The sequence below is a fragment of the Ornithodoros turicata genome, chromosome 2, assembly GCF_037126465.1.
Source record: "Ornithodoros turicata isolate Travis chromosome 2, ASM3712646v1, whole genome shotgun sequence".
NCBI lineage: Eukaryota > Metazoa > Arthropoda > Arachnida > Ixodida > Argasidae > Ornithodoros > Ornithodoros turicata.
The window spans coordinates 30,772,322-30,779,441 of NC_088202.1; the positions used below are offsets into that span (position 1 = coordinate 30,772,322).

The window sequence follows — 7,120 nt, forward strand, 5'->3', positions numbered from 1 at the left end:
CGGGTACCTCCCAGTCTCCACGTGACATGCCCAGCACGCTAATCACTTAACCCCGCGAGCTGGTGTATCTACGTGATTTTATCTGGCCAGCAGCTCAGCACCTATTCCAATCATCTTCATCGCTGCAAAAAACGCGTGGCCCTCTGACGGAATGTCAGAGCTGTCCTCGTTGCGCTGAATACGAGTTCAACACTTTGTTCGTGTTGTGCCTAATTTTGTCCCAAGACTCACGGTGCCAATAAGTAATAGAACTCTATGTCATAATCCTTATATATTTGTTGTGGTTGTTGGTTCAGTTATAAATATAGCATTACGCTTCTGAAATAACAGTTGAGCTGCCAGTCATTAAGGAGACGGAGGGAAATTCCAAGGGTTGATACTCTTATCGAGTGTTTTAAATAACAAAGCGGGCATCGATCCTGGAGAGAACAAGAAAGCGCGATAGTTCATATCCGAAATCATGCTTGAAATTTTTTTACAATTGGTTGTCGTTGTGATATCTGTAAGTATTATCTACCTCTCCCTCTTTCACGTAAGATTCGTGAATGAGACATGTTGGATCCATGTCATCTGTAAAACGGTTTTCTAGGTGTCTGTGCTCGTTTTTATGTCGCAAGAGCGAACTTCTATATGGTATGTATTGATTAGACATGATCAGACATGTATGTATACAAGGAGACACGTATAGATATGTATTTACAGTAGGCATCTCAATAAATAAATAAAAATTGCAACTGCTGTCCTGCCGAAACCGTTGTACACTCTGAGAAAAAAGGGAGTCAAGCTGGAGTTAAGCAGGAGTAAAAGTTTATTTTACTCCCACCGGGTCAAGATAACTCCATTGAAAAGTCCCACGCTCGCGGTTACTCCGTCTTGCTGTTATCGTAACTCCTTCGACCCTTTCTGTACTCCGTCATGAGAGTATAATAAACGAGCAGGATCGGCGGCCAATTTCGCCTGGAAGCGTGCTTCCCCTGCAATGCTCCTTAACAACGCGTTTTCGCGAAAAGCGGTTAGAATTTTTGCAAGTGCGCAAGCAGATTCGGTTACCTCGACGTGTAACTTACTTAATAAAATACGGAGCACACACCTACCTCTAATCTCTGTTGTTCCCCTGGCGAATAAAAAATTATACATGGTAGCCTATGAGAAAGAAACCGAAACTGTGCTCTGTCGTGATTTTCAGTGCAGTGCCTTTTAGCAAGGTGCGCAACCTGTTTCACGATTACTGTGTCGCTGTCTTGCATATGACATAAAGGTTTCGATATTACGCCGACGAGATTTTGTCCCCGTTCCCAGAATTCGGGTTGCCGCCAATCCTGAGAATGGACGAGAATGGCGCGAACCAGGTTTGACTTACTGCAAGTACCTCTGCTCTGGCTGTTCAATGTGAAGCTTATTACTTTCCCTGGGACAGGGTTCAAATTGAAAAAATTCAAATGGGAAGTGTGCAAAGGAGAGTAGACGAAAAGAAAATTCCTTGGCTCAACATAATAGCAGCATTTCGTGTTTGTCTCGTACTTCAAACAATTTTCCCAAAATGTGACCTCTTGTCTGTTCTGTGCATCTGTAGCATGCATGAACCAAGTGGAAGGAAAGTAGGTCATTTGATATGTATACCATACGAGTGAGTTTGAGACCTGTATCTGCTGTCTTGTGATATTTTCCTCACGGTGAGGCTACTAAATAAACCCAAGCAGCACAAAGGACTGGGATTCGGCTGGGAACGTAACGGGGATGATGGGTTCGAGGTGGCCGATATCGCCGTCACGAGCCCGACTGCTTCCCGACTATGTGAGGGGGAAGAATTGAGGGAGAGGGAAACTACATAAAATTATTTCCCGATAGATCCCCGTTCGTGTCCCGGTCAGAATTCTTTCCCGATAGATTCCCGTTTGCGTCCCGGCCAGGATTCTTTCCCGATGGATCCCCGTTAACGTCCCGATCTGCTGTGGTGTACTGGCTAAGTATTTCTTCCCGCTCGTCTCCCGATGTTTATGCAGATTCGGTAACACGTGATCGGATGGTACAGCTCGAGACAAAGTTTCTGAAACACGGGTTTTCTGTATTGGACTTTTCCCAGCCACCTTTGGGAAATGCTTGTTGAGCAGAATCCTTGGGGATTCTGTTCAACAAGTGTTCCCCTTAGGCCGCAGGGGAGGCGTAGAGAAGTGAAATACAAAACACCCGTGTTTCAGAAACTTTTGTCCCAAGCTGTACGAGACAGTGAAGCATCCCTTCAGGAAGGAATTTGGCTGTCTGGTATGAGGTAACTCTTTCAAACATTGGGCTGCAGTTCACTTCATGTGTTGTGTTGTGTTGTGTTGTATGACGGAAAACATGCACACGCAGCACCCTGAACAGAAGTATTAATGGAGCCTCACTGCAAAGCACGCAAGTACAAGATACTCGGGAAGAGTCGGCCACGCCCGAACGAAACGACCGAATCTCCCGAATCGAAAAACTCACGTGAAACGAAACGAAGAGAGCTTTAGCAAGTCGAACTGATCGGACGAAAACCGCTGCACCGAAACCCGCAAAGACTACGCTGGAGCTCCCTGCATTTGGGCTACCGCGACTGCCATCGCCATCATCTTTGTTTTGGTTGTCATTGCTGGGTGCAAATGGCCGGCGTGTGTGTTCTTAATGTTTCTGAGCAACAAGTTTTGCAAAGTTTGGTTCGGAGGGAGTATGGAACGCCGTTTTGTGGTCAACGTGGCCAGAGTGCCTCAAAAGTACTCCTGCCGCATTCTGGTCACTGTTATAAATGTGAATCCCTGCCACCATCAGCAGCTTTTAAGTAGATTCATGGCACATGAGGAACCTGCGATGTACACCATCGCACACAGTCAAGAAAAATGTAGCATTTAACCTTGCTTTCCTTCATTATAACAAACAAAAAAAAGAAAGAAAGAAAGAACACTAGAGAAAGGGTCGGCAAAACAGTGAGTGTTTTGTTGTTTTTGATTCTATTGATCTCTCACTGTCAGGTTGCACTGCCGATCTGTTCACAATCATAACTAACTAATACCTTAGCTTTGGCCAATCTCATGTTGCAATTTTGCTTCAAACACAACATTCAGGGATTCTTATGAAAACAGCAGCATTTCTGAAAGATCCTGGAACGGCCACAATCTCAAGAGGTAGTACGATTCTACCCGTCGTCATATTTCGTCCGCCAAGCCATTGCGCGGAGATGTTGGCTCCATGCCCATTTCAACACAGGCTCACCCGCGCTCGCTCGCGCGTCGTCGCTTGTCTTCCATGCCACCAGCCAGCGCTGCGCGCTGCCTGTCGCGCATGCGCTGTTCTTGTTGGCTTCGCTTTGGCTGCTGTAACGGTCGTTTCTCGTCGCCGCGTGTAGTTCGCGTAATTGCGAGCGTTCCAGCAAGTCTAAAGCGTTTTAGAGGCTTTGTATTGTTGTTCTCACCTGGTGCTGTCGTTCTTGCAACCCGTCTGATATTGCAACTGTCTGTAAGTGGAAGCGTTTCTTCTAACCGCGAGCAAACCAGTCGGTCTCGTTTGACATGTCAAAGAGTGAAGACGCTACCTTGCATGTGAAGCCAAATCGTTCTTCGCCTTCAGGATTATTGCCGTTTCAGGTGTGTAATTAATATAACTCTGAAGTAATATGTTCGACTGCGCCATGCATTCTCATTGTTCGTTTTACTCTATTTGCAGGGATCTGCGCAACGACAGGGAGATAGAACGCCAAGTGAAGTCGACTGTGTACTTTGTGCAGACGGTATGTCATATGTCTCTACACTGCTCTACATATAGGTGTCCTGCCATCGTATTTTCTGGAACGATATTTCTTGCAGGTTCAGCGTGTATGACGCAGCGGCCTTCAGCAAGAGAAACTCAAGCACCGTGTTCAAATGCAGTGGGGACTCTTGCTGGCCATGACAACGCTTAGAAGTGCTTTTTCGGAAGAAGGACAAGTTGGACCGGAAATGAGGACCTAGGTGTGCTCTTTTGCGCTGTTGTTCACCGTTCGATCATTACCAGTTTTTGTGCCCCCGTGAGTTCAACGCTTAGGTATGTTGATGATAAATGGATATGCGTTAAAAGGTACGTACTCCGGAGTGGTGAATTGTTCTGGTGAAGTGATTCGTTGCTGCTATCTCCTGTTTCGTGAGGGTTCTTGTCGGTACTCATATACCGCAGGCATGAGGGGCTTTCTTTGCAGAACATTTCAGTAAACCAAGACTGCAGCATTTTCAAGATTGCCATAACCAGCATCAATGCAGCTCTCATGTCAACATCAGCATCAAGACAGCTCTGATGTGAGCATCAGCCAGCGCAGCTCTGATGTTAACATCATCAGAGCAGCTGTGATGTTAACATCAGACCTGATGTCGCTTTTTTTTTCAATAGGGATGCTTCTCCTTGACCATGTTTTTTTTTTGCTTATTGACGTTTTTGTGAAGGAACGCTGAATATGCGCACACCATTGACTGTCAGCTCTAGTCCCGGTCAGCTGTCATTTTTTACAGTTTTCGTTGTAGTAATTGCTAGTCATTTGCACCAAAGGCGCTGGATGTGAACTATTTTCTCTTTCCTGGACTTGCATTTCTCCCAGTCGTTGGCTTTGTCATTTTTTCATAATTTAAATTTTCTCTTGGTAACTCTTGAGTTTCGTAATCCCTACGCTGTGCATTTTACCATTTTTGATAAAGCTCATTCCACGTACCGTGCACATACTATTTTGTGCTGAAGTGCAGCAATTGTTTCGTTACGTCTAATGTTACATGCCATTCATTTTTGTGTCTGGGCAGTACTGAAGCGTGAGCAGATAGGCAGACTGCCTATTACTGCATAACTTCGTTTTCTTTGAGGCACCACCACTTGGACAGGAAGACCGCCTCTTGCTGTATACTTTTTCTTTCTTTTGAGACACTGTTGACGTGCGAGTGGTTACGCAGGCAGGCTGCATATTACTGTATACCATTTCCCACCATGCAGCAATTTTACCGTTACGTCTAATATTAATGCTACAAGCCGTTCATTTCTTCCAGGGCCATTGCCGAAGTGCAAGTGGTTAGGCAGACTGCCTACTACTGCATACCTTTTTTGTTTCCTTTCAGAGACCACCTCTTACTGTGTACGTTCCCCCCCCCCTTTTGAGACACCATTGAAGGGCCAGTGGTTACGCAGGCAGGCTGGATATTACGGTAGACCATTTCCACCCTTTTCTTTTCAGGCTACATTGGCAATGACAGTAGTTATGCGGACATGCTGCATATTTCTGTATACCCCTCTTTTTTTGTTTTTCATTTCAGACACAATTGGCATGCATTGGATGATGCAGGCAGACTGCTTAGTGTACACCACTCGTCGTTTAGTCTATTGAGGTGCTCCAAGTGTTGTGTCAGTCTATTTCCTCTCCGAAAATAAAATGTTGGGCTCTACACACACTGTTTACACTCAAAATTATTGTAATTATTAAAAATAAGCATATTAATGCCAAAATATGCATGGGGGGGGTAAATATGCATGGGGGGAGCCCCTGCCAGCATTATCGGGGATCCGCCGGGGACCTGCTGGGACCGAATACTTGCTGCCGATGTCGGTCCTTAATCATCCCGGTGTTGCAAACTGGAGGAAGGACCGGTATCGGCTGGTGGCATGCCCCCGACTTTGTAGGATTCTTTCCCGATGCTGGACCGGCTTCGCCCCGGTCCTTTGTGCTGCTTGGGAACGTTCTTTCAAAATTAAAGACTGCGGTGGTGCTTTTGAGTGCACTGTAGGGTCATGCTGTGCGTCCTGGAAGAATTTGAGGAAGCTAGTCGTCATTAGAGGTTTATTTTCACCCTGTAATAGACGATATGCATAAATCCCAGATGCCAGTGCAATGCGGTACATCTTGTGAGCCTGTTCGTTCCTTTGGCACCATCCTTCTCTCCCTCATTCCGAACCTGATGCCATCAGGAAGGAGAAGGAAGCGCCAGGGAATGAACAGGCTCCCAAGACACTGCATCGCACTGGCGCCTGGGATTTATGCATATCGTCTATTGGGGGTTAGTTGGACTCCACTATCGGGGTTAACATAACTCCATCATCAGGGCTTACTATACTCCCTCACTGGCATTTCATATACTCCCCCACAAGTGTTTGATAAGCTCCCTCACAGGCTTTTAGTATGCTCTTCCATGGGAGTTAGCCTAACTCCATTGAAGGTGTTTAGTGTACTCCATCACATGGTTTAACCTGAGTCCATCAGAGGTGTTTAATATACTCTGTGACAAGGGTTAACCCAACACCATTGGAGGGGTCCATCATACTCCAGCATATGGATTAACCCAACTCTGTCAGAGGTGTTCAGTATACTCTGTCACAGGTTGAACCCTACACCATGGGGGTGTTTATTATACTCTGTGACAGGGTTTAGCTCAACTCCCTCAGAGGTGCTTAATATACTCCGCAACAGGGGGTTAACGGAACTCCGCTGTGGGTTTTTAACCTTACTCCCTCTTGTCCTGGAGTTAAGGTAACTCCTCAGAAGCCTAAAATTTTGCACCTGGGAGTTACAGCTTTTTGCCCCGACAAAGGAGTGTTTTTGACTCCCTTTTTTCTCAGAGTGTACCTGTAAACGGCGCCAATAAACCAATATGTTCCAAATACCTCGCTGATTAAGCGTTTTTCGAAATTACACTGGAGCACCACTCTAGGTCAAGGATGTGCAAACAAGCAGGCAACAGCGACATTGCTCGGTCGGTTTGTGAACCGATTAGTAACCCACGTACTCGCCTTCATTACATATGCTTCAAGTGGTGATCTTATTTTTTCTATCATTTTCCTATCGTTAGAACAATGACTAAACAAATCGTCCGTGGAAACGCCCTAGGGAACAAGCAGCTTTCAGCAGACAGAGTGGAAGGCCAACGTGAACTAGGCTACGGAGCGATATTCGTAGTGCAGGCGGAAATCCATCCACCTTCCCGTAAACAACCATTACGTGTCGTAATTGCGAATCGACATACAGCCCACACTAGCATGTGACAACAGGCTCGTTCACAAATGCAGAGCTTTTCTCGACACACACCAGGTGTTCTTTAAGTATATATACTCCTAAATCCTAGCAGAAAATCATTCTGAATCTTACTTGAGGAGTTGCTCG

General features: G+C 45.8%; 1 long non-coding RNA gene across 4 annotated transcripts; it reads left to right on the plus strand.

Moving 5' to 3' along the window:
• The first annotated feature begins 818 nt into the window (after window positions 1-818).
• On the plus strand, window positions 819-5,413 carry LOC135385270 (uncharacterized). 4 transcript variants are annotated; one of them, XR_010420380.1, is made up of 5 exons: window positions 837-3,602; window positions 3,682-3,745; window positions 3,822-4,286; window positions 5,088-5,174; window positions 5,283-5,413. It is a non-coding gene; the product is annotated as an uncharacterized LOC135385270 (long non-coding RNA). The 4 variants fall into 4 exon arrangements; XR_010420378.1 differs by having other exon boundaries at window positions 819-3,602; window positions 3,822-5,174; XR_010420379.1 differs by having other exon boundaries at window positions 841-3,602; window positions 5,088-5,413.
• Window positions 5,414-7,120: the final 1,707 nt, after the last annotated feature.